Source organism: Scyliorhinus torazame, chromosome 13 (assembly GCF_047496885.1).
Source record: "Scyliorhinus torazame isolate Kashiwa2021f chromosome 13, sScyTor2.1, whole genome shotgun sequence".
Lineage (NCBI taxonomy): Eukaryota > Metazoa > Chordata > Chondrichthyes > Carcharhiniformes > Scyliorhinidae > Scyliorhinus > Scyliorhinus torazame.
The window spans coordinates 188,142,699-188,168,986 of NC_092719.1; the positions used below are offsets into that span (position 1 = coordinate 188,142,699).

The following is a 26,288-nucleotide window of genomic DNA, read 5'->3' on the forward strand; positions in this document are numbered from 1 at the left end:
CTGATACAATAATTTCTTTACCCATTACTTGTTATTTGACTGTGATCATTAGTAGAGGTCCTTGGCTAAAATTACATTACAGCACTTCAAGGAAGCAATAATAGAGAATGTTTCCCAGCAGTGTAGATATCAGGTGAGACACATATCATTTCTGGCCAAAGGAGCATTGTATAATTGAACAACAAAAGTTGATTATGTGAGCGTTCTAACTGTGTACCTATGCCACAAGGAGCTAATGGACCCAAAGTGCTTTATGGCAGCATATGAAAGGCAAGCTTGTGTCACCAGCACAAATTGTTTCATTTTGAATGTTGTGCACCATTGACAAGAAGGACAATATTGTGGACGAGTTCATGAATCTGTTAACTGAGAGTAAAGTTTGACTTGATACATAATCAAAGTCATCAGTGTTGATTAAGGTATAAAAGCTTAAAAGCCTTCATGAAAATGTGTTTGTGAAATTTGTTTTCATTTGGGGTGGAGGAAGAGCCAGAAGGTCAATGCATTATGTTTGATGCCAACAATGACTGGAAATCATTCAAAATGCTTTGAGAGATGTGACAGTAATGCCCCTCTTTCCTTTCCTCACGTTTGTGTGGTAATCGTGGCTCAGTTGCTCGTGTTCTCTCACCTTTTGGACCGAAGATTGTCCCGCTGCAGGAGTTGTTGAGTGCAACAATCTGAGATGAGACTCCAATGGTGTACTGAGGGAGTGCTGCACCGTTGGAGGTACCGTCGCCCGGATAAGACGTTAAACACAGACCTCACTGGTCTCCTCAGGTGGATGTAAAAGATCCCTTGGTGCGACGTTGAAGAAGGGGAGTTTTCGCTGGTATCCTGGTTTGTCCCTTCACCAACAAAAACACAATTTTTTGGTCATTAAAACATTACCATGTTTGGGGGATTGGCTGTTGTATTTTTTACACTTCAAAAGAGATTTGATTTGTTGTAAAGTACTTTGGGACATGCTGTGATTATGAGAGGTTTTATAAAAATGCAAATTTCTCCTTGTAATGATTGTAGAATATAAAATGTGTGTATAACATAATAACCAAATAACTAAACTGTATATAAACATATATGCCTGCATGCATAGATTACAATTCTAGCATCCAACCACAGGTGACGTGGCTGTAGGAGTAGGTCACTGGAAGACACCCACATGGGATCTATTCTAGCATCCGGCCACAGGTGGCGTGGCTACAGGAATAGGTCACTGGAAGACAGGACACAGGGGAGACGGGACGTATTCTGCTGGACAGCACAGGGAGACACACAAGCTGGACAGCAAGCACAGAGTACAGTCACAGATCAAGCAGCTCCTGAGTCAACAGTGATTAATAATAGTTAATCATAGTTGGTTGTATTTAGCTGTCGTATCCAACTGTAATCTTAGTAAACGTCATAGAAACCCCTTAGGTGTTTTTGTTAATGAATGAACAGTTTTGCTCATTTACAAAGCCTTATGTCCTCTGATCATTTCAACTACAAAGACTTCGTTGTCCGTGCATACGGAGAACATTACGCTCTTCTTTCCTTTTGTTTTTGCATGAGCTAAATTGCTGCATTTAGATACAAATCCTGAGCTTTAAAATAAATGATAAAAGACTTACTGAATCACTACCCACAAAGGCATTTATGCAGTCTAGCTGTGTAAACACTGATCAATACCGGAGATTTTGGTGAAACCGTAAAGTACAGTTTCAACTTAAGGAAAGTAATGCCTTTGTGTTGCAGTACCACCCATTTATGTCAAACAAGTTATACAACTTGAATGGTGTCTATATTAATCTCAACTCACTCTATCACTAGTTGGATTTCCAGGTGGGGGAGTGACAAGAGACAAATCTATCACACTCTTGCAAAGTGTGTCATCTAACAGGTAATACAAAGGGCATTTGTAGCAATGCCTTTAACAACACGACACTCAGCAGCTTCTTTGTTGCCTCCTTTAACATGAGGGTGGATTTTTAAAAAATATAAATTTAGAGTGCCCATTTCATTTTTTTTCCAATTAAGGGGCAATTTAGCACGTTCAATCCACCTACCCTGCACATCTTTGGGTTGTGGGGGCGAAACCCACGCAAACACGGGGAGAATGTGCAAACTCCACACGGACAGTGACCCCAGAGCCGGGATTGAACCTGGGACCCCGGCGCCGTGAGACTGCAGTGCTACCACTGCGCCACCGTGTTGCCCAGGGTGGATTTTAATCCCTGGGAATGAGGGGAGCCGAAGGCCTCCTTATCTGGGTGAGTCCACAGAAATCTTGGTTTTAAAGACCAAGGACTGGATTCTCCGGGCCCACTGCCGTTTGTTTCTCGGCAGCCTGCCATTTGCTGGTGGCGGGATTCTCTGTCCCTGCCGCTATCCATGGGACTCCTCATTGAAGGCACCCAATGCCGCCGGGAAATCCGTGGGAACAGAGAATCCCACCAGCCTGAGAATTCCGACCGTAGGCCTCACATGGATCCTGCTGGCCAGCTGCCTACATGAAACGGACAGGAATAAGCAGCTGGCTATCTTCAAGCAGATGAAATCTGGGGACCTGGAGGCTGCTTACTAGAACAACGGTTAGCCATGGGAGGGATCAGGCTGTTTGGGAGGGAGAAGGGCAACAACCTCGGCTCCAAAAGGCCCAGACTTCACTAATGGGGTTGGGAGATTCGTCCCCGATCCGCCTGGCGCCCAAAATGGAAAGTCTTTACTCAACTTGTGGGGGACCCTTTGCTTTCCCACCCGAAGAATAAAACAAATGGCACCTGCTACCTTTGGCAGCCCATAACCTTGGCTGAGTCAGGAGGTTCCTCAGCTGCCTACAAGAAGGTCTAAAGGAGGTGGTGGGTGGGAATGCTGTGGGAAAGGTAAGGTAAATCTTTGCACATCTAGTTTAGCTGCTCAGCTTCTCCATTTCACTTGATGAGAAGATCAAATCATTCCCTATACTTTTGGAAACAATTACACAAAACGCACAATCTAAATTACAGTGACTGTAGAGCCTGTTTCAGTATTCTTACCTTTAGCTATGGAATTCCACCAGTTACCACAGTCTGTAAACATCCCCAACTAATGGTGGCCTGCTAATTATACCAATATTGTTACAGTGCCAATGGGTATGGAGAAATGCCCTATGCATTCTGCTCCCTGCAGATGCCAGGCAGGGTGAGCACAAGATAAGCAAAAGTGAGGACATAAAGAGGGAGTCACCTGAAAGAATTTAGGTAATAGTGAATAAAATTAAATATGATCTTTCTCTGGAATTCAGAATATTGTTTGCTAAATTATATTGTGGATACCTTTTTGACCTCACAGATAGATGGCAGTGTTGCCTTGAAAGAACCAGCGAGCCCCGATTCTGTGTTCAAAGATGCATTTTGACAGATTAAGCACAATGTCAGATTAATCAGCGCACAGAAAATGGTGAGAATATCCAGAGGAATCAGAATCCCAACCTACCATTTATTAGCCACATATATTTGATAAATTATAGGGTCGTCTGACTGAAGCTTGAAATGTAAGTAGGATTAGGACACTGCTTACCAGAATGAGAAAAAAAACAGAGAAGGCTGCCCTGAAAATTCTACAACACCAGGTTAAAGTCCAACAGGTTTGTTTCGAATCACTAGCTTTCGGAGCATTGCTCCTTCCTCAGGAACGCCGGTTTCTCCACATCCTGAAAATTATAAACAATGAATCTAAAATATCGGGCAAGGAGAGGCAGGCAGCAGGAGTGGACAATTTCCCCGCTCAGCACACCCGCCTTGGGAGAAAGTGAAGCAAAGGTGGGATTTTCACTCTGGCGGGGGAGGTGGTAACTGGTGTCGAGTCCACCGCCCCTGGAAAGAGTTCAAAGGCAGTCTCAGAGGCTGCCAGATGTGGAGAAAGGCTGTTTAAATGGCCCACTTTGGTGCTCTGGGATTTTGTCCCAAATCAATAAAATCAAGAAAACCAAAAAAAAAGCCTCCCTAATTCTCACTCCTCCTCATCCCTAACAAACTCCCCATGCCTTTTCCATACCAACTCATGCCACCACATGCCCACCCACCCCCATGGTCCCTCATACTCTCCATGCCAGCCTATGCCCCTCCACTCACCCTCTGGCCCCCAGTCGCCCCTCATACTCTGCACGCCAACCTATGGCGCTTCAATGCACATTTACCCAAGTATAAATTATATACATAGCCAATGGACTTTATAGTAACTATGTCATGTTTGAAGAAGCTTTGAAAGACCAGTCATCCATTCACAACATTCTTACAAAAACCCTATAAATGTGTTAATCAGCCAGCCATTTAAAATATAAATAGCAGAAACAGCAACCACTTGTCACCTCTTTATCTTGTGTAAATAAGGACCCAGAAATTGAGAAATAGATCAATGTTTTCCCGTGGGCATAGTTGTTTCAACAAACTAATGGATGCCTGGGCTGTTAGCCAAGAATGAAACATTGTGTGGATGCCTTGGTGCTTGTCACTCACAAGGACACTGCACGAGCATTTGCATTTCCTTGTGTACCTCCAAACAGATCAATTTCATTTAATTTCTGGGTTGAAAGCCCAGTCCAAATGTGAAATGCAAATAGTGTACAAGTTCAATACCTGTAATATTATAAACAGTGTCTTGATTTAATTGGATTTCTAATTAAATTATATTAATTATATTAATGTCCATTAGGGGTAAGGGTCACTAATGAGTTCAACCCATGTGAGAACTTACCATCTGGCATCAATATCAACCAAAGCCTTCCATTTTCAGATTGTCAATAGGTTGCCTAAAAATGAACACTTGATATCTTATCATCTTTCCCAGGAACACACAAGAAATAGAAGCAGGAGTAGGCTACCAGGCCCTCAAGCCTGCCCCGCCATTCAATGCGATCATGGCTGATCTATGCCGGCCTCAACTTCTTTTCAGTGCCATTTCCCTATAGCCCTCTATTCCCCGACCTGTTAGATATTTATCCATCTCTACTTTAAATTCCTCTAATGATCCAGCCTCCACCACCCTCCGGGGCAGAGAATTCCAGAGCTTCACCACCCTCTGTGAGAAGTAATTTCTTTGCACCTCAGTTTCAAATGACCGGCCCTTTATCTTGTAGCTATGTCCCCTTGTTCCAGACTCTCCCACGAGCGAAAACATCTCACCATCTACCCTGTCAAGCCCCCTCAGGATCTTATATGTTTGAATAAGGTCACCCCTCACTCTCCTAAACTCCAAGGAATACAGACCCAGTCTATTTAGACTCTCTTGATAGGACAACCCTCTCATCCCAGGAATTAGCCTGGTGAATCTCCTTTGGACTGTCTCCAATGTTACTATATCCTTTTTAGTTAAGAGGACCAAAACTGTACGCAGTATTTCAGGTGAGGCTTCACCAACACCCTGAACAATTCAACAAAGCCTCCCTATTTTTACACTCCAATCCCTTTGCAATAAAGACCAAAATGCCATTTGCCTTCTTAACTATTTGTTGGACTTGCCTGCTAGCTTTTTATGATCCATGCACTAGAACACCGAGATGCCTCTGTACTTCACTCACCCGCAGTCTTTCTCCATTTGGATAATTATCTGCCTTTTGATTCCTCCTGCTGAAGTGCATGACCTCACCCACATTAACTTTCATTTGCCAGGTTTTCGCCTAGTCACCCAATCTATCTATATCACATTACAGAATCACAATATCCTCATCATAAAATACCCTGCCCCCTATTTTCGTATCATCAGCAAATCTGAAAAATTTACATTCTGTTTCTTCCTCCAGGTCATTAATGTAAATAGTGAACAATTGTGGGCCAAGAACTACGGTACTCCACCAGTTACATCTTTCCACTCTGAAAAGGACCCATTTATTCCAACTCTGTGTTTCTATGTGACTGCCCGTTTTCAATCCATGCTGACACACATTCTCCAATTCCATGGGCTTTTACTTTATGCACCAGCCTCTTATGTGGCACCTTGTCAAATGCCTTTTGGAAATCTAAATGCACTACATCTGCAGGTTTCCTCTGTCTACTCTCCCTGTTACATCCTCAAAGATTTGAGCAAATTTGTCAAACATGATTTACCTTTCATGAAACCATGTTGATTAGGTTTGATAGTATTCAGCTTTCCTAAATAATTAGCTATTCCTCTTTGATTATTGACTCCAGAGTCTTGCCAATAATAGATATTAAACTAACTGGCCTATAATTCCCTGCCTCCTGCTTTTCTCCCTTTTTGAACAAGGGAGTGCCACTGACTGTTTTCCAATCTTCTGGTACCCGCCCGGACTTTAGCAAGTTACAAAATATTTCAACCGATGGGTCCACTATCTCTGCACAACTTCCATTAAAACCCTAGTGGCAGTTTATCGGGTCCTGGCGACTTGTTCACCTTTAGCCCCTTGAGTTTCTCTAATGCTCTATCCTTTGCGATTGTTTTTTTTTGTAAGTTCTACCATGTTATTTGAAATCAGCCCACCTGAAATCTTAGGGATATTTGCAATGTCTTCCATGGTGAAGACTAATGCAAAAAATGTATTTAGCACATTCGCCATTTCTTTGTTTGCTGTTATTAAATCACCAGCTTTGTTCAGTAGAGATTCCCACATTTGCCTGAGCCACCCACTTCCTATTTATATATCCATGGAAACTCCTACTGTTTGTTTTTATACTGCATGCAAGTTTTCGCTCAAAATTCATTTTCTCCCTTATGAGCTTTTTAGTCTTTTGCTGCTGGATCCTAAAAACCTCCCGGCCCTCTGACCTACCACTGTCCCTTGCCACTTTGTATATTCTGCTTTTCAATTTAACATTAGCCTTGACCTCCTTTGGTAACCATGGATTTTGCCTCTTTCTCATGGAATCCCTCTTTTTGATTAGGATAAACTCCTGCTGAACATTATGGACCAGCTGTTTGAATATCTGTCACTGCTCATCTACTGACCTGTATCTCAGCTTGTTTACCCAGTTCACCTTAGACAATTCCTCCCTCATGTCATTATAATTGTCCTTCTTTAAGTTGTAGACACTGGTTATGGACCTGTGGCATTCACCCTCAAACTGTATCTGGAATTCTATCATATTGTGGTCACTACCCCCTGGGGAATCCTTAACCACAAGATCCCTAACTAATCTTTCTTCATTACACAAATCAAATCTAAAATAGCTCATTCCGGGGTAGGTTCCACAACGTACTGCTCTAAAAATCAATCCCTGATCCACTCCACAAATTCTTCTACGCTACCCTTGCCGATTTGGTTTGCCTAATCAATATGCAGATTGAAATCTCCCATGATAATTGCAGTTCCCTTCAAACATGCCTTTGATATTTCCCCAGTTATGCTCTGACCTTTTGATGTTTGAGGCAGTTTTGATTTGGGCACTCTGACGCCATGTCCCATTCATCTCAGCTTCTCTGACATTATCTTGGCTTCAATACTGGGCATGTTTGTGTCTTGAAACTTGCTCATGTTTGTTCTTTTGTCTTCCTACTTGATTCACCAATCTTCCAGACCCTGTGATCTTTTGAGTCATTGCAGTGCACCTTGCAGATGTTCACACAGTAGCTATGGTGTGTGGGTGATGGAGAAGGTGAATGTTTAAGATGATTGATGGGGTGCCAGTCAAGATTACCCTGGATGATGTCGAGCTTCTTGAGTGTTGTTGGAGCTGTACTCATCCGGATAAGTGGAGTGTATTCCATCACATTCTTCACAGTGCTTTGTCGATGGTCGATGGCTTTGGGGAGTCAGGAGGTGAGTTACTCTCCGCAGAATATCCAGCTCTGACCTGTTCTTGTATCCACAATAGTATGTGGCTGATCCAATTAAAGCTTTGTCAGCATTGTACCAATAGCATTACACTTAACAATTGTAAAGATGCCCTGGGGCTGAGGTGATTGGCCAACCATCTAGCCTATGTTTGACTTGATGCATAATGCGCAACCATTAACACTTATAACGTTATTAAGAGGATTCTTCCACTGTTCATTCCTAGACTTAACATTCTGTGGTGAGTATAATAGGTAATTAATGTGCAAATGCAGCAACTTCATAGAAATCGGGAAAAGGTTTGCTACAAAGTGATCACTTAAACCACAGAGGGGTTCACCAGCTCCCACACGTTGCAGCTACAACACATCGCCTGGCCCTGCATCCCTATTTAACTTAATTAGAATTTAGAAGCGGTGGCAGAGAGCAGGTCATGTACCCCATGCACTGACATCACATGCTCTGTGTGCGAGAGAGATTACTCCATTTTGTAGCTGCCAGCAGTGATGCTGTGAGCTCCAGGGCCGCTGGTGAACAACACATGAAGAAGAAGCTGAAAACAGGAACAAAGCAGTATAAAGATGATTTCTTGAGGTATGGGTGTATTAATTGTACCACTGCAAATCTGGATGCAAAGTTCCTGTGTGTCATATGCAGGGAAGTACTGGCAAATTAAAGATTAAAACCTTCAAAACTTCAAAGGCATTTGAAGACTAAGCATGGCGACTTCAAGGACAAACCTCTTGATTTTTTACAATGGATGCAGCGAGATCTTAAATCAACAGCTAAAGTCCTTGGCAGATATGTAACATAGAATGACAAAGCAAGTGAGATCGTGAGGACCAAGCATGCTTACCTGTCATATTAAAGGTAACTGAAAATGGTGTGTGGTGAAGTTTGGGCGACGTGGGTCGCGAAGGTCGGCTGGTGTGGGTCACGAAGGTCATCCGGCGTGGGTCCTGAAGGATGGGCGTTTGGTAAAAATAGGTCCCAGGCAAAAAAGTTTGAAAAACACTGCTCTATACTGCAGTGCTACTGCAACTAATGCCCCAGCTCTCCTAACCTGGCCCACACCTGCCCCACTGACCCAATCAGCTGCTTCCTCTTACATAGAACATGCAGTGCAGGAGGCCATTCGGCCCATCGAGTCAGCACCGACTCATTTAATCCCTCACTTCCACCCTATCCCCGTAACCTAATAACCAGTCCTAACCTTTTTGGTCACTAAGGGCAATTTATCAAGGCCAATCCACCTAACCTGCACGTCTTTGGACTGTGGGAGGAAACCGGAGCTCCCGGAGGAAACCCACGCAGACACGGGGAGAACATACAGACTCCGCACAGTGACCCAGCGGGGAATCGAACCTGGGACCCTGGCGATGTGAAGCCACAGTGCTAGCCACATGTGCTACCGTGCTGCCTGGCTTCACTTTCTGAATCCTGACGTCTCTGGATTCAGTGAAGGTTCACTGTGCTGCTCTTTTTAAAGTGTTCCCACCGCTCCGCTCAGCTGCTCCACACCAGGTTCACTCTCTCCAACCTTCGGTGCTCTGGAGCAAAATAATTACCTTTTAAGATGTGATCCTAAGCTTCATGATTTTAGTAAACGATGTTGGTTATGAAATTCATACTTGTTCAAGTGAATCCCACAGCCTTCTTTTATTACAAGAAGCTCTTAGAATGCCAATGGTCCCAAAGTTGTGCAAATTCCCTTGGTGCCAGTCCCTGTGGTGCTAAACATACTCCTGTCGAGTGGACAGCAGGCCTACTTTATAAACTCAAGGTTGTGTACATGGGGCTACCACAAAAGTCTTGTAACTTTGGAACTCTGGCCTAGACCTTCCCTGGTGTTGGGCTAAGATTTGTACCACTGGGCTGATAAATCAGTCAGCCCCACCAAGAACATTTACAGAGCACTAGTAACACAGCAAAAACATCCCAAGGCATTTCAGAGTTTAGCATGAGGCCCAAGAGAGAAAGCATGAGAGGCCAGAGACAAGTGAGCAAAAGAGTCAGGCAGGAGGACTTAAAGGAAATCTTCGAAGGCGGAGAGAAAAGCAGCATGACAAAGGGGTTTCATGAAAGATGTGAGTGCAAGATGGTGAAAACCTCTGCCACAGAGGGGTGAAGGGTGGAAAAACTGAAAGTTCTGCTGGCAGGGCCATTTAGGTTTGTCACCACTGACCATTTTGCTGTTAGACAAACCAATATAAACAAAGAGAGTTGTGCTACCTCAGAAAGTTGATTTTTGTGACAATGATGCAAAATAAAGGGGTCATAATTGCAATAGAACTGGTTTACTCTATGATGGCCATGGTCATGATTAACATCAATACTAAGTTGCCATTTCCCTTTTGGTGATTACATACAATAGACCCATACATAACAAGGGGAAAAGAAGAAGCCTATTTGCTGTGAAAATAATGGCAGCTGAACAGTGTGTGCTGTTACGGATGTACAATCTGGGCAGCAACATGTCGTGAGAAAGGGATACCCACAAGCTGCTAGCCAGTTTGCAATGCTCCACCATTAGCTTCAGGAAACCGGCATGCTTAACCTTCCGATGAAGAGTCTTGTTGGACTCGAAACGCTAATGCTGTCTCCCAATCCACAGATGATGCCAGACTTGCTGAGCTTTTCAACCACTTCCTGCTTTTATTCTGCTTAACCTTTTCCTGATTTCCTTGAAGTTGCTGCATTTGCACATTAATTGCCTATTATACTCACCGCAGAATGTTAAGTCTACTAACATCAAATGGATGCTCATTCACAACCAAAATGGTGATCTATCATCAAAAATGGTGTCAAGGCCTTCCGATCAGTAAGAGTAGGAGGTCATGTGGTCCAGTAGTATTGCCCCTACTTTTCGGTCAGAAGCGCTAAGTTCAACTCCCACACCAGGACATGTTGGCCATGGAAGGAGCATTCATGATGTGGGTCCACAGATCGATATTAAACCTGGAATCATTCCACCATCTCCTCACAATTCTCCAAAAGGGAAAAAAAGTGTGTATGAAGATGCATTTAATAAAATCGACAAGAGCAGCAACTGAGGGAGCACAGTAAAAGAGACCATCTCTTAATGCTCAAAAACCAATGTCCTCACAACCTGTAGGAGAACCTGTAAGGCTAACATAGGGCTCATGAACCATCTAGAAACATGCAGCCAACACTGATATCTCACTTAAGGCCAGTCATCCGCAGGAAGAATTATCCTCCACATGAGGCGTTACCGGTTATGACCGGGCGGCACAGTAGCACAGTGATTAGCACTGCTGCCTCACAATGCCAGGGATCCGGGTTCAATTGCTACCTTGGGTCATTGTCTGTGTGGAGTTTGCACTTTCTCCCCACGTCTGTGTGGGTTTCCTCCGGGTGCTTCAGTTTCCTTCCACAGTCCAAAGCTGTGCAGGTTAGGTGGATTGGCCATGCAAAATTGTCCCTTAGTGCCCAAAAAGTTAGGTGGTATTACTGAGTTATGGGGATAAGGTTGGGGCATGGGCCGAGGTAGGGTACTCTTTCCAAGGGTTGGTGCAGACTCGATGGGCTGAATGCACTGTGGAGATTCTATGATTCTATGAAAGTCTCATAGAACATAGAACATTATAGCGCAGTACAGGCCCTTCAGCCCTCGATGTTGCACCGACCTGTGAAACCACTCTAAAGCTCATCTACACTATTCCCTTATCGTCCATATGTCTATCCAATGACCATTTGAATGCCCTTAGTGCTGGCGAGTCCACTACTGTTGCAGGCAGGGCATTCCACGCCCTTACTACTCTCTGAGTAAAGAACCTACCTCTGACATCTGTCCTATACCTATTTCCCCTCAATTTAAAGCTATGTCCCCTCGAGCTGGACATCACCATCCGAGGAAAAAGGCTCTCACTGTCCACCCTATCCAATCCTCTGATCATTTTGTATGCCATCCGGAATGCCAAGAGAGAATATCAAACCAAGCTAGAGTCACAGACAGACTCTCGGCGGTTGTGGCAAGGACTAAACAACAAAGCGAAGCCGAACAGTGTCTCTGGCAGCAGCGCACCCATCCCCGATGAACTCAATGCTCGGTTCGAGCAGGTAACCAACAATCCGCTGTCAAGTGCCCTTGTAGCCCATAATTCACCCATACCCACCATCACAGCTTCCAAAGTCAGATTGGCCTTCCTGAAAGTGAACCCTCGGAAGGCGACGGGCCCAGACGGGATCCCTGGTCGTGCACTCAGAGCCTGCGTGGACCAGCTGGTAGAGGTATTCACGGACATCTTTAACCTGTCCCTACTCCACTCCGAGGTCACCACCTGCTTCAAGAAGACCACCATCATACCGGTACCAAAGAAGAACCAGGCAATGACTACCAACCAGTGGCCCTGACTTCAGTCGTAATGAAGTGCTTCGCGAGGTTGATCATGAAGCGCATCACCTCCATACTCCCAGAACGCCTTGATCCACTGCAATTCGCATACCGCTGCAACCGGTCCACATCAGACACCATTTCCCTGGCCCTACACTCATCCCTAGAGCATATCGAAAACAAGGACTCCTACATTAGACTCCTATTTATTGACTACAGCTCCGCCTCCAACACCATAATCCCAGCCAAGCTCATTCCAAAGCTCCAAAACCTAGGACTTGGCTCCCCACTCTGCAACTGGATCCTGATTTTCTGACCAACAGACCACAATCAGTAAGAATGAACAACAACACCTCCTCCACAATAGTCCTCAACACCGGCGCCCTGCAAGGCTGCGTACATAGCCCTCTACTCCCTGTACACACACGACTGCGTGACAAAACTTGGTTCCAACTTCGTCTACAAGTTTGCTGACGATACGACCATAGTGGGCCAGATCTCGAATAACGATGAGTCCGAATACAGGAGGGAGATAGAGAACCTAGTGGAGTGGTGTAGCGACAACAATCTCTCCCTCAATGCCAGCAAAACTAAAGAGCTGGTAATTGACTTCAGGAAGCAAAGTACTGTACACACCCCTGTCAGCATCAACGGGGCCGAGGTGGAGATGGTTAGCAGTTTCAAATTCCATGGGGTGCACATCTCCAAAAATCTGTCCTGGTCCACCCACGTCGACGCTACCACCAAGAAAGCACAACAGCGCCTATACCTCCTCAGGAAACTAAGGAAATTCGACATGTCCACATTGACTCTTATCAACTTTTACAGATGCACCATAGAAAGCATCCTATCAGGCTGCATCACAGCCTGGTATGGCAACTGCTCGGCCCAGGACCGCAAGAAACTTCAGAGAGTCGTGAACACCGCCCAGTCCATCACACAAACCTGCCTCCCATCCATTGACTCCATCTACACCTCCCGCTGCCTGGGGAAAGTGGGCAGTATAATCAAAGATCTCTCCCACCCGCCTTACTCACTCTTCCAACTTCTTCCATCGGGCAGGAGATCCAGAAGTCTGAGAATACGCACGAACAGACTCAAAAACAGCTTCTTCCCCACTGTCACCAGACTCCTAAATGATCCTCTTATGGACTGATTTCATTAACACTACAGCCTGTATGCTTCATCCGATGCCAGTGCTTTTGTAGTTACATTGTATATGTTGTGTTGCCCTATTATTTATTTTCTTTTATTCCCTTTTCTTCTCATGTACTTAATGATCTGTTGAGCTGCTCGCAGAAAAATACTTTTCACTGTACCTCGGTACACGTGACAATAAACAAATCCAATCCAATCCAATCCTCAATTAAGTCACCTCTTAACCTTCTTCTCTCTAACGAAAACAGCCTCAAGTCCTTCAGCCTTTCCTCATAAGATCTTCCCTCCATATCAGGCAACATTCTGGTAAATCTCCTCTGCACCCTTTCCAATGCTTCCACATCCTTCCTATAATGCGGCGACCAGAATTGCACGCAATACTCCAAATGCGACCGCATCATCAAGAGACAACAATTCTGGAACCGTTGAGCTCTACGGCCTGGAAGTGCAAGGGCAGCAGATGCATGGGAACACCACCACCTGCAAGCACCCCTCCAGGTCACACACCATCCTGACTTGGAACTATATTACCATTTCTTCACGCTGTTGCATCAAGATTCTGGAACTCACTTCCAGCATCTACACCACATGGTCTGAAGCTGTTCAATAAGATGACCCATCATCACCTTCTCAAGAATAGCTAGGAATGGACAGCAAGTTTTGGCCTTGCCAGCAATGCTCACATACCGTGAATGAACAAATAAAAATAACTTTCTTTGTCAGGAAAGTAAAAAGTGTAGAAGCTCATTTCTACAGATTGTGGATTATTTTAGGAGATTTAAAGATGTCAAACTTCAAAATGCTTTATTTATTTCTTACTGTTCCTTTTTGGCACTTTGTCCAATCTCATCTTCAATCTCTTTATTTCTTCCTGTGTCTGGCTTCACATTGAATTCATTCATCTATTTCATTCTCATTCTAAGGGCAGGATTTTCTGTCGCTTCCTGCTGGCAGGATCCTCTGGTCCCACTGAAGGTATTTCCCTGCGTCAGGTTTCCCGGCGGCAGGATGGATGAGCCACACAAAACGCCTTAGACATTGGCAGAACCAGAAGATCCCACCGGCTGCCATTGTCGAGTTGCCTCCACCATCGGCAAACATGCCGCGGTGGAGGGGGGTGAGTGTATTTCATATCTGTGGCAGTAATGTCATTAAAAACCAAGGTTTAAAATACATATAGGCAGTATGTCTGCTAAAACTGTAATTAAGGTGTCATAAAAGCACGAGGTCACCATTCATTCCAGGTATTTACTTGGTTGCAGGTAAAAGGCTAACAGACATTGTTTATATTTTGGATGGTTCCCTGGAGTGTAGATAATTTATGAGGGATTGTATTTAGTCCGAGCTAAGCCGGTCATGGAACTTAATGAGATACAGATGATATAACTAATGTGAAAAGCCAGGTCTGCCTGTACTATCGCAGTCTGTAATAAGATTTTAAGTTGAACAGCAGTTTTCCATAGGACGTGAGTCTGACAAGACAGAAGTGTACTGGATCTGCTCTTGAAAGGGTCTCTCTCTAAAAATACTGACAGAGATAAGTAAGTGACTATTTTGTTAACTTTCTTTATAAATGGCATTTGAACTGTATTGGGTTTCTTCATTGGAATTAGTAACAGGTGTAGATAGCAAGTTCAAGTTTTTCCTTTTATTTGAGAACAGTTTAAATGATAATTATTATGTTATGTCTCTGATGTTGGTGTCCTTAATTCTAAGTTTAAATTAAAGTTTGTTTTAACACATAAGATACCTATTGGTCAGAGTCATCACTCTTGGAGTGAAACAACTTTTCCTCACAGTTTTACAAATGCTAAAAAATTGTTCAGGGTTCTCGACCGGTAATGTTGGGGTCTGGTCTGGTCCCCAAATCGGGGATGGGGTGGCCAGGAAGGGGTGGAGGATGTAAAATCCCATTCCAAGTCCTTCTCTTTATTTCTCGATTCTTCACTCTCATTAGTTAAGGGAGGCACACTGTGTGTTCCATTGTTCATCATGGTCCCTGAATGCCTTGTTACCCTCACTGCGCTGTTGGCCGCTCAAACTCCCAGAAACTATACGCTGGCAAAAATGTGCAAACCTAAACTTGCAGAAATGAGGCGGACTCGTGGGCTGCATTGTGAGATGCCCTGCTCCAGCAAAACCTGTCCCCTTAAATTCTAACGCCATTAAAATGTTTTGTGAGCAAAAGACTTTCGCAATTAACAGGTAAAAGGCTTGGCAAGTGACAGCTTTTCATTTGAATCTTCAGCCAATTCTATCCAAAGAATAACATGAGAGTTCAGTAATGATTACCATAATTAACTCAGCTTTTCCACAGGACAATTATCAGCTTTCTTCTGACAGTTTGTAACTTCATTAGGAGCCACAGCTGCTGTCATCATTATACTGATTAGTTACACAAAATTATTTTGAAAAAGACAATTATCATCAGTCATCATCCATCAGCCGCACTGCGGGAGAGGAGGGATTTGCCACATTTTCCAAGTTAGAAATGTTTTAAAGATCTTGTTTGCAAAATAAAAGTGCAGCAAAACTTATTAGCTTCAAAGGGAATGGCAAAACCTCATGTTAAATAGCATTGCATGCTATATGTTTTAAATTATCCAGAGATATAGGTGTGCGTGCAGAACTATCTGAACTTGCTATTTCCCTGAAACTACACCAACATATTAGTATACAAGACTCCCAAAACAAATGCTCTACTCCGAGCTCAGCAATGGCAAGCGATTATGAGGAGGGCAGAGGGGACTCTACAAGGGCACTCTGAAAGCCCCTCTAAATAAATGCAACATCCCCATCGACTCATGGGAATCGCTTGCTTTAGAATGCACAAACTGAAGAAGAAGCGTCCGTGAAGACGGCAATCACCTCGAGCGTTGTAGGCTGGGACACACGGAGGCCAAGCGAAAACAGCAGAAAGTGAGCACAGAATCCAGGGCGGGCGTCCCACCTCATCAAACACCACCTGTCAAACCTGTGGCAGAGTCAGCGGATCCAGGATTGGACTATTCAGCTACCGCAGGACCCACCTCCCTGGAGTGGAAGCAAGTCATCCTCGATGCTGAGGGACAGCCCGAGAGAGAAAGAGAGATCAGATGGTTTTAATGGTATGTTCTTGAGTTTTCGGTGATATAATTTTCCAGACATAAGAGATACAGCGGATCCCGTATCCACTTCCATTTTAATTTTGTTCCCATTTATTTTCAGGTAGTCCCCAAATCTCTGTGTATTGCCTTGCATCTATAATACACTGAGTTTGAGTTCCTTGTTCTTAGTAGTCACTGTGTCTTACTGGGAATTTTAACTGTCTTCAGTAATACTGTAGACTCTTTTTGTGATTTGGGGACGTCCTTGTTTTTACCCATCTTTGATGTTTGCGGGTTTTATCCCCAGCATGCCTTTGTTGTGTGACCTTTCTTGGCACAATTATGACATTTGTTTTCTCAACACCAACATTCCTATGGAGAATGCCCCACTCGGGCACACCTGTGGCATGCTTGAATAATGAGAGATTTTCTTTTCTCAGAATGCATCTTATTTTGGCGCCAGCTCCAATTTGGGAAGCTTCTTTTTCTGCCAATTCCATAGACACTGCTATTGCAACAGCAAGTTTGAGTTTTAGAGAGCTTTCTGTCAGCAATCGTTTCTGGATTGTGTTATTTTCCAGTACGCGCATACATCGATCTCACAGCGTGTCCACAAGGGTTGATTCCAACTCACAATTTTTCGTTAGTTTCCGTAGTGCTGCTGCAAATTGTGGAATATTTTCACCGTTTTCTTGACTGTGTCGAAGAAATCTGAATCTCTCTGTTATGATTAATGGTTCGGGCGAGAAGTGTTCTTCAAGGGTCTTCATTAATTCCTCATAAGTTATTATACCGGCTTTGCAAGATAGACAAAACGTTGTAATTGGGTGAAGGCTTTCCATTCTATTACAATCAAGAAAGTTGCTATATTCATTTAATTCGGTATCCTGTTTGCAGCAATTAGTATTGGAATCTCTCCTCATAGGAACTCCATGATTTCAGCTGGAATCACAACGCTTTTTCAAAAATTGAAACCAGTCATGATGACCACATTGGAGGCGTGGAGGTGAGTATAGCCCCTGGGTGGTGAGGGACATGGCTGTGATGTGCCCTGGCACTGCCACCGGCACCCTGCCACTGCTCCCGACAGTGGTGGGATCAGGGCACGGCCTCTAGGGAACCCCTTTGGAGAGGGGCAATGGTGGAAGGGGCTGGTTGTACCTGCATGCCGGAGGTAGAGGTGGTATCCACGGAGAATGGGAGCGTCCTGATGCCGGTGGTGTGGGGGGCGGGGGTGACCCAACCATTGAGTGGTGGGGGATGGGAGGTTGACCCTCTCTGTTTGAGGATTGGGGGTGTCTGCCGGGTGCCCTGTGTCCAGGCAGGGGGCTGGGTGCCTTTAACTGCACTTAGTGATCTCTATGGAGCCAGGCTTGCAGGCTCTATCAGTCCCCACCCCGCCAGAATGATGATGCAAAACACGCCCCCCCTGCTATTTTTTGACAAAGTGGCAGAAGATCGGGAATGAAAACCTGGCTGTGTTTCTGGGGAGATACACTCCTTTTTTCAGTCAGAACCTGACACCGCCATTTTTTGGGAAAATTCCACCCATCTGCTGGGTTCTCCGTCAGCTAGATCCTCTGCTTCGTCGGCAGCGCACCCAAACCCGCGGGTTTCCTGACGGAGTGGGAGGGTCACAATGGGAAAACACATCGGCAGGCTGCCGGAACGGAGGATCCTGCTGCCGCCGGGGGGCGCGCCGCGCCGGAAAACGGGGCTGGCGGGATGATGAATCCCACCTCATGTGCTTCTAGTTTAACTGAACGCATTAACAGAAGGAGCTTAGCAGTTGGAGAGAGAACAGCTCTCTCAGCTCCGCCAGAAACAGGACAATGGAGTAATGGACAGGAAAGCAAGTCCCAGACTCCAGAGGACAGTCAGTTCTATAAACCAGGGGATAACAATAAAAGCTCTAGGAACTCTGAAGCCAAAGGAACAAGAAGAACTGGAATCGGAACAGGGTACTGTTCACCGAAGTTCAAGTCAGAGGTGAAAAGTGTGGACCTGGTGAAATTGGCAAACGAGAAACCAGAGATAGTTGAAGGTTAAAGGCTGATGTTCTCTTACTAAAGCCTGTGAAGTAAAAGGTGAAGCATTTGTGAAGCAATTGGTGGCTGGATCCATGAGAGATTGTGTGAGATTCGCTATCAATTGTCATTTAAGCACCATTAAATAGCCGTTTAATCGATCTTCAGACTTCCGCGTGCTGACGATGACAAAAATGTTGTGAGGCAGCACGATGGCATCAGGTCATCGCGGCCCATTTGATGAACGATCGGGGCCGCCACAAGCTTGAAATTCTGACCCATATTGCCAGTAATTGACATATGTTGCAAGTTGTTCACACTATTAGACCTTGGTGTTCCGATTTAGGAGTCATCCAGCAGTGAGGTAACACAGCCCTTTCCAAATTTTCAACCCTTAAAATTCAGATAGAATCAGCTAGTGAATAAGGAATTTCAGAAGAAGAATCATTCAGGTTTTCAGGGTTGCATATTGCCAAGACGTGGGATTCCTGAGTGACTAACTTTGCTCTGTCCCTTTGCAGGTACTTTTCTGATGCAGTGGCTTGTCAGCACTTCTGTGGTAGATGTGGCAAAGAAGCTTTGAATAGGATTGACCTGACTCCAACTGGCACAAGCAATAATTTAATAACAGGACAATTAATTTTTATGATGGCCCTCAGATTACAATGAGAGCTACAGATCTCTTGCCAAAGGAATTGGAAATTCTCAACTTAGAAGAGAGGGAAAGAAAAATACAATGTGAATTTTACCAACTGAAGCATTGAACACTCACAGTAACTCGCACTGAGATGAATAGTGGTCAACAGTGAAAGCGACAATCAGTCGAACCAGTTCTCAACAGACATAAAAACATTGCAGCAAATGGTACCAGAAGGAATTTTCACTACAAAATTGTGAAAACCAAAGGCAAGGACTCCACACAAGGCCTTGTAGGCAGGAGACAACTTGGCTTATTTACAACGAACAATACACTAATCACTCTCTCCTCTCCCTGCAGGGTCTCCCTTCCGACCTGCTCCCAGATCGGGGTTTATATCCTGTGGGGATTCTCCAATCAAGGAGAGGCTCTGATGTGGGCTGATGTTCCATGTTCTCTGTACCCCAAATCTTTCTGATCCAACTGCTCCAGGTGGATAAATAAAAATCCAAACGTATATCATGGCAATGGTAGCAATGTAGCCCATGGTGTCCAGAAACTATAAACAGAATCTCATATATGGGTTTAAATAGTTTTATAGGGCGGAATTTTCCAATAAAATTAGTGTCATTTTTGGCATGAAACTTGGTGCGATTCCCATCGGCCCAGGCAAGGTATTCCGAACCGCAATATTTACAAACTTGGAAAGATATTTTTCCCACATGAACCATGGAAAGCATCTGTTTCACCCACCCTGCAGTTAAGTGAGCACTTCAATGAAGGGGGCGCTGCGTTTAAACTGCTCCACAGCACTTTCTAGTATTCAGATCAGGCGGATGGCAGCGAGGAAACCTGCTCCTCGATTCATGGGGGGACACTCACCCGTATGCTGGATGCCGTGGAGGAGAGGCAGGCAACAAAATACTCTTGGGCTGGCAGGAGACCCTCCAGCAAGGTTACGAATCCCACCTGGGAGACGGTCACAGCACTGGTCAGTGCCAGCCGCCTGCACAAGAGGACAGGGAGGCAATGGCACAAGAAGATGAATGACCTACTTCATCCTGCTAGGGGAGGGGCTGCTTGTATCCTCTCTGCATGTCATCTTGACGTCATCCCTCGGAATGACACCTTGATCTGAAATGGTGCCACTTTGCAGGGACCCAGTACATCACACGCTTCCTCATACCCCCCAGTACTCTTCATCAGAACCCCTCCAAGAGTACGTGTAGTGCCCACAAAAGCCAGGTATCATTGGCATCTCACCCATCAGGCAGCCAGCACACGTCATCCCCATTTGTGTTCCTGCAGGAGAGTCTTGCCCACTACTGCTGTGAGTGAGAGAAGATAGGCAGTGGAATGCTCGAACTGAGAATCCTGACTCCTTTCGAGGAGAGAGCCCTGGAGCTTGTAATAATAATAATAATAATCTTTATTAGTGTCACAAGCAGGTTACATTAACACTACAATGAAATTACTGTGAAAATCCCCTAGTCACCACACTCCGGCGCCTGTTCAGGTACACAGAGGGAGAATTCAGAATGCCCAATTCACCTAACAGCCCATTTTTCGGGACTTGTGGGAGGAAAGCGGAGCACCCGGAGGAAACCCACGCAGGCACGGGAGAATGTGCAGACTCCACCCAGGCAGTGACCCAAGCCGGAATCAAACCTGGGACCCTGGCACTGTGAAGCAACAGTGATAACCATTGTGCTATCGTGCCGCCCATAGTACGGTCATATCATTATAGGGGAGGAACAGGTCTGGGCCCGTGCTGAGAGCAAGGGGACCTGTGCAGGAAAAGTGAGGAACCACGGCACCTTCATCCAGATGACCAAACTCATGTGAGTTCTGTGAATTCCAAACCCTTGACCTGGCCTTGTACTAACTTGGCCTTGTACTAACAACAGCTTTCTTGCCTTGCAAGAACACCACTCGAACAGACTCATCATTATCCAGCAGCACCACACCAACCACGACCCTAATCCTTCCTGCGAGCCGAGCCTTATTCCCCTGACAGCTGCCCACCTCTTTCTCTTGCACCCTCCGACCACTCCTCCCCTTTCCTCCCCACCAGACCCCGTCCCGCCCGACCTCCCCGAAAACCCTCTGATCTCCCTCCCCAAACTCCGGAGCTGTCCAGCGGCCTCTGCCCCTTGGACTTCCTGGTGCTCACCTCCTTCCTCCCGCTCGGAGATCATGGGGCCTAGTTCCCATTTTGAAACAGCAGTAGTAATTCGCCCCGGCGTGACATCACGCTTGGTGGGTGGGAAGATTTCATGAGGGCTGAAATGTGACGTTAACCACGCTAAGTATATGGTAATACATTCAAATTCAGGTTCATGCTTTTCCTGGGTATGAACCTGATTGCGTCATCGGGGAGGGTCTGGGAAGATTGCAATTGGAAAGCTCGCCAGCACTAATCTCGTTTTTGGCCTCTCGTGAAATTTAGAGCCCATTGCTGGGTTTGCGCACACAGCCGCTAAATCGCGTCCAGAGAGTCAGGTTGGTGTGCAAACCTCTGTACAAAACTAAAAAGATTGGCTCATGGATTGAAAAACAAGCTTTTCTGTTGTATGCAAGCATGGTTGAAAATGCTCCAGGACATTCAAAACGCCATTGAAAATTTCATAAGAATTATTTTGTTCTTGATATTCAATTGTTGGTTTTCCATATCACCATGGGAGCGAAACCCAATCGCAATTTGATTACCTGGAAAGCGGCATTTAAAAGAAAATGTAAATACTTCTTTTACTCAGTCCATCAATATTCTTCAAAACTCAAACTCATCACAATATTTGGCATTTTTTGCAGTCAACGCTGGCCTTGCTGTGCATCAAATGGACCAGCTCGGGTGTAATCAATGATTATCTTCACATACTAACACATCCATCAGAGGAAAGCTTATTGATAAATTCACCACAATGACCTTCAAGAAATTCAGTGTGGAACGGGAAATTAAAAGTCAGATAAACCAAGGACAGATTCAATATTATTCCACACAATTAAGTAATTTGTTTAGGAGCAGCACTTTGACATAGTGGTTAGCACTGCTGCCTTTCACAGCTCCAGGGTCCCGGGTTCAATTCCGGCCTCGGGTGCCTGTCTGTGGAGTCTGCACTTTCTCCCTGTGTCGGTGTGGATTTCTTCTGGGTGCTCCGGTTTCCTCCCCCAGTCCAAAGATGGGCAGGTTAGGTGGATTGGTTACGCAAAATTGCCCCTTAATGTCCAAAAGGTTAGGTGGGGTTACTGGGTTATGGGGATGGGGTGGTGGTGTGGGCTTGAGTGGGGTGCTCTTTCCAAGGGCAGGTGCTGGTTCAATGGGCCGAATCGTCTCCTTCTGCACTGTAAATTCAATGATTCTATGAAATTTAGACAGTTTCAAACGCCTGTAATATTACTGCAATGTTACGTATCTTGATGTAATCCATAAAAACCCTTGAGAAAAGACATTTTTCTCTTTCGGGTGGTTATGTCAATCACCACAGATTAATTTTTGGGGGGGACATTACTGTGAAATCAAAGACAAAGACGTAAGTAATTGACAACTTGTTCAAAAACTGACCTTTCAAGTTATTCATTATGCTTTTATGCGCAAAACAGTAAGCCGCTTTAATCAGGATTTATTTTCTCTTTCTCAAAATACATCACATGGATGGAAATAAAAAGAGTGTGGACAAATGAAAAAACATAAATTATCCATCAAAATGTGTGCTGCGTTCACCATACTCAGAAACATATTTCTTTTTCCAGTTCTGAGAATAATCAGCCAATGCATTTTAGCACAGATTGCAACAATCGCACAATTCAACTTCTGCTGTTGACGGTTGGTGGTTATTCTGGCTGAAGCTATGCCCAAGGTATTCCTGGTTGTGCACCATCAGTTCTGAACTCCAAAAGAGCATTGTGTCATACTTGTTGATCTTCATGACACACATAGTTCACCACAAGCTGTTTGCCTCTGAGCTGTTCAAATCCACCTTTTGTCCAAGGGTAGTGACGCCCGTATTCACCAATATCAAGTGCAGTGATTGCCAACACTTGAGGATCATCAGATTCAAACCACATCAAAAACAAATTTAGATATGCACTTAAACTGCCATAACCTACAAAGGCCATCCACCCTTAGGTCTATTCAGGTCTTTAACTGTCCAATTAGTTGGTAATTTAGGGCCTCAATCAGCCTCCACTGCCATAAATCAGGGGGCCAGAGTGCAAAGCTACTTTGAAAAGGTGGGAAGGAAGGGGGAATGCATATCAATCGGTGGGGTTCCCTGGGCACATCCAGGGCATCTCCCCAAAATGCAACCACCCATACCCCCTCGATCCTCCAAAACCTGGCCCATTGGACCCCACTCCTCGTCTATGGTCTGCAATCTCTCCCCATGCCAAAATCCCAGGACATACTTCTTTCTATCAATCAGATGGGCCAGCAACTCTCAAGGAAGAGACTTCCTGGGCACGATTCTCTGAAATGGCGACAGAGTGTTCACGCCGTCGTGAACGCCGTCGAGGTTCACGACGCCGTGAAACAGCCCCTATCCCGACCGATTCAGGGCCCGAAAATGGGCTAGGAGCGGCGCCGCGTCATTTACGTGCGCCAGGCCTTGGCGCCGCGTAATGGCAGCGCCGCATACATGACGTGGCCGGCGCGGCATAACTGGCATCACCCGCGCATGCGCGGGTTGGCCGGCGCCAACCCGCGCATGCATGGTTGCCATCCTCCCCGAGTCCGCCCCGCAAGAAGATGTCCGACGGATCTTGCGGGGCTGCAGAAGAAAGGAGGTCCTCCTTCAGAGAGGCCGGCCCGACAATCGGTGAGCACCGATTGCAGGCCAGACCGCATTTGAGGCCCCCCCCCCGGGTGCAGGATCCCCCCCTCCCCACCTCAGGCCGCCCCCCCCAGCGATCCCGCGCTGTTCCCGCCGGCAGCGATCAGGTGTGGACGGCGCCGGGGGGGAACCCGCCGTTTTGGGCAGGCCGCTCGGCCCATCCAGCACTGAGAATCGCGGGGGTACCGGTAAATCGCCATTTTGGCTGTCTCGGGCGGTTCACTGGACTGTGCCACGCAAAACGCAATTGTGCCTATCTGGCCACTTCCGTGAATCGCGAGAGGGCATCGGACCGGCGTCGCGGGAAAATTTGGCGACCCAGGCGATTCTCCAAACCGGCGGAGCGGAGAATCGCGCCCCCTATCTATTGAAGGCTCCAAAGATGTGCTGGTTAGCTAGATTGGCCATGCTAAATTGCCTTTTAGTGTCCAAAGATGTGCAGGTTAAGTGGATTACAAGAATAGGGCAGAGGAGTGGGCTGAGGTAGAGTGCTCTTTCAGAGGGTCAATGCAGGCCTGATGAGCCGAATGGCCTCCTTCTGCACTGTAAAGATTCTCTGGTCCTAAAGCTGCAAGGTGGGACCAGGCTGCAACGTTTTTGGATGTTAAGGATGCAAAAGGCTCGTTTTGTGACGTATATCTTTCTATATTCCTACGACAGAAATTAGCTGCTATTCACAAATTGAACCTTAAATATTCCAATATTTCTTACTGTTACAGTTAAAAATCAATTACAAGTTTTGCAAACAAAATTATTTCTCAAACATTATTGACCAAAAGTGCCCAGCCGCAGACAACAATCTTAAAAAGTGAAGGACTGAATAATTTGTGGTCAAGCAGTATCATTAATGAGGCAAAATACGTTTTCGGTTTCTCAAGCAGATCGATGGGGAGAAACACTTTAATAATCCCATTAATTTGACTGATTTTTCAATACTTCAAGCTAAATGACAGCTTATCCTGACTAGACCAAACCAGGAATAAAATCATTTGCCTTGCTGTATGAATCATTAAAATAATATCAATAAATGTCTTGTTTGTAGGGTCAGAGACCATTTTAGCCATTTGATCTTCCCATATAGGGTTTCTTTAATATCCAATACATTTCTGAATTCTGGCACTCAATTATTCAGGGCATAATACTACAAAGTATGCTTTCTATAAGGAGCTTCCTGCAGCATCATTTGACATGAGGCTTGATTTTAAAGCCCTAACTGGGCATGTTTTCAATGGGAGGGGGGCATGTAAACTATGTTGAGTGCTCAGTCCACCTCCTTCCTGCTCACGTTCAATCTGTCATAATACAGGGGGTTGGGGTGAGGTGCTGTGGAGGGGAGGTGCAAATCACCCATTGGGCCATCCAACCTTAGTCCTGTTCAGGTCCTTAACTGTCCAATTGGTTGGTAATTTAGGGCCTCGATCTCCCTCAACTGCCATAAATTAGGGAGGCGAGAGTGCAAAGCAAAAGGTTACTTTGAAAAGGTGGGAAGGAAGGGGAAGTGCACATCAATCGGAGGGTTCCCTGTGCACATCCAGGGCATCTCCCTCAAAATGTCACCACCCCACCCCCTTCATTCCTCCTCGCCTGTCCTCCAAAACCTGACCCCCCTCAGCCCCTACAACTGCGTCTCTAGGCTTCGTGATCCATCCTCACCCCAAGACTTACCTCTTTCTATCAACCAGATTGGCCAGCAACTCTCGAAAGTGAGACTTCCTATCCATTGCGGGGATCACAGTATTGCACAGTGCAGAAGAGGCCTTTCAGCCCATCGAGTCTGCACCGACCCATGAAAAACACCTGACCTGCCCTCCTAATCCCATTTACCATCTCCTGGCCCGTAGTCTTGAATGTTATGACGTGTCAAATGCTCATCCAGGTACTTGTTAAAGATGTGAGGCAACCCGCCTCTACCACCCTTCCAGGTAGTGCATTCCAGGCCATCACCACCCTCGGGTAAAAATGTTTTCCCTCACTTTCCCCTTTAACTTGTGTTCCCTCATGACTCATCCTTCAACTAAGGGGAACAGCTGCTCCCGAGCCACCCTGCGCATACCCCTCATAATCGTGTACACCTCGATCAGGTCGCCCCTCAGTCTTCCATGCCCCAATGAAAACAACCCAACCTCTCTTCATAACTTAAATGTTCCAACCCAGGCAACATCCTGATGAATATCCCTTCACCCGCTCCAGTGCAATCACATCCTTCCGATCATGTGGTGACCAGAATTGCACACAATACTCCAGCTGTGGCCTCACCAATGTTCTATACAACTCCAAGATGACCTTCCTGCTTTTGTAATCTATGTCTTGATTGATAAAGGGCACAGTAAGAAGTCTCACAACACCAGGTGAAGGAGCAGCGCTCTGAAAGCTTGTGATTTCAAATAAACCTGTTGGACTTCAACCTGGGTTGTGAGACTTCTTACTCAATTGATAAAGGCAAGTGT

General features: G+C 45.5%; 1 long non-coding RNA gene across 1 annotated transcript in view; it reads left to right on the plus strand.

Moving 5' to 3' along the window:
* Nucleotides 1-19,540, plus strand: part of LOC140388446 (uncharacterized) — a 49,383-nt gene extending 29,843 nt beyond the window's left edge. Inside the window, exons 2-3 of the long non-coding RNA XR_011934191.1 lie at nt 18,897-19,281; nt 19,373-19,540. This is a non-coding gene — a long non-coding RNA (uncharacterized lncRNA). The remainder of the gene's footprint in view (nt 1-18,896; nt 19,282-19,372) is intronic.
* Nucleotides 19,541-26,288: the final 6,748 nt, after the last annotated feature.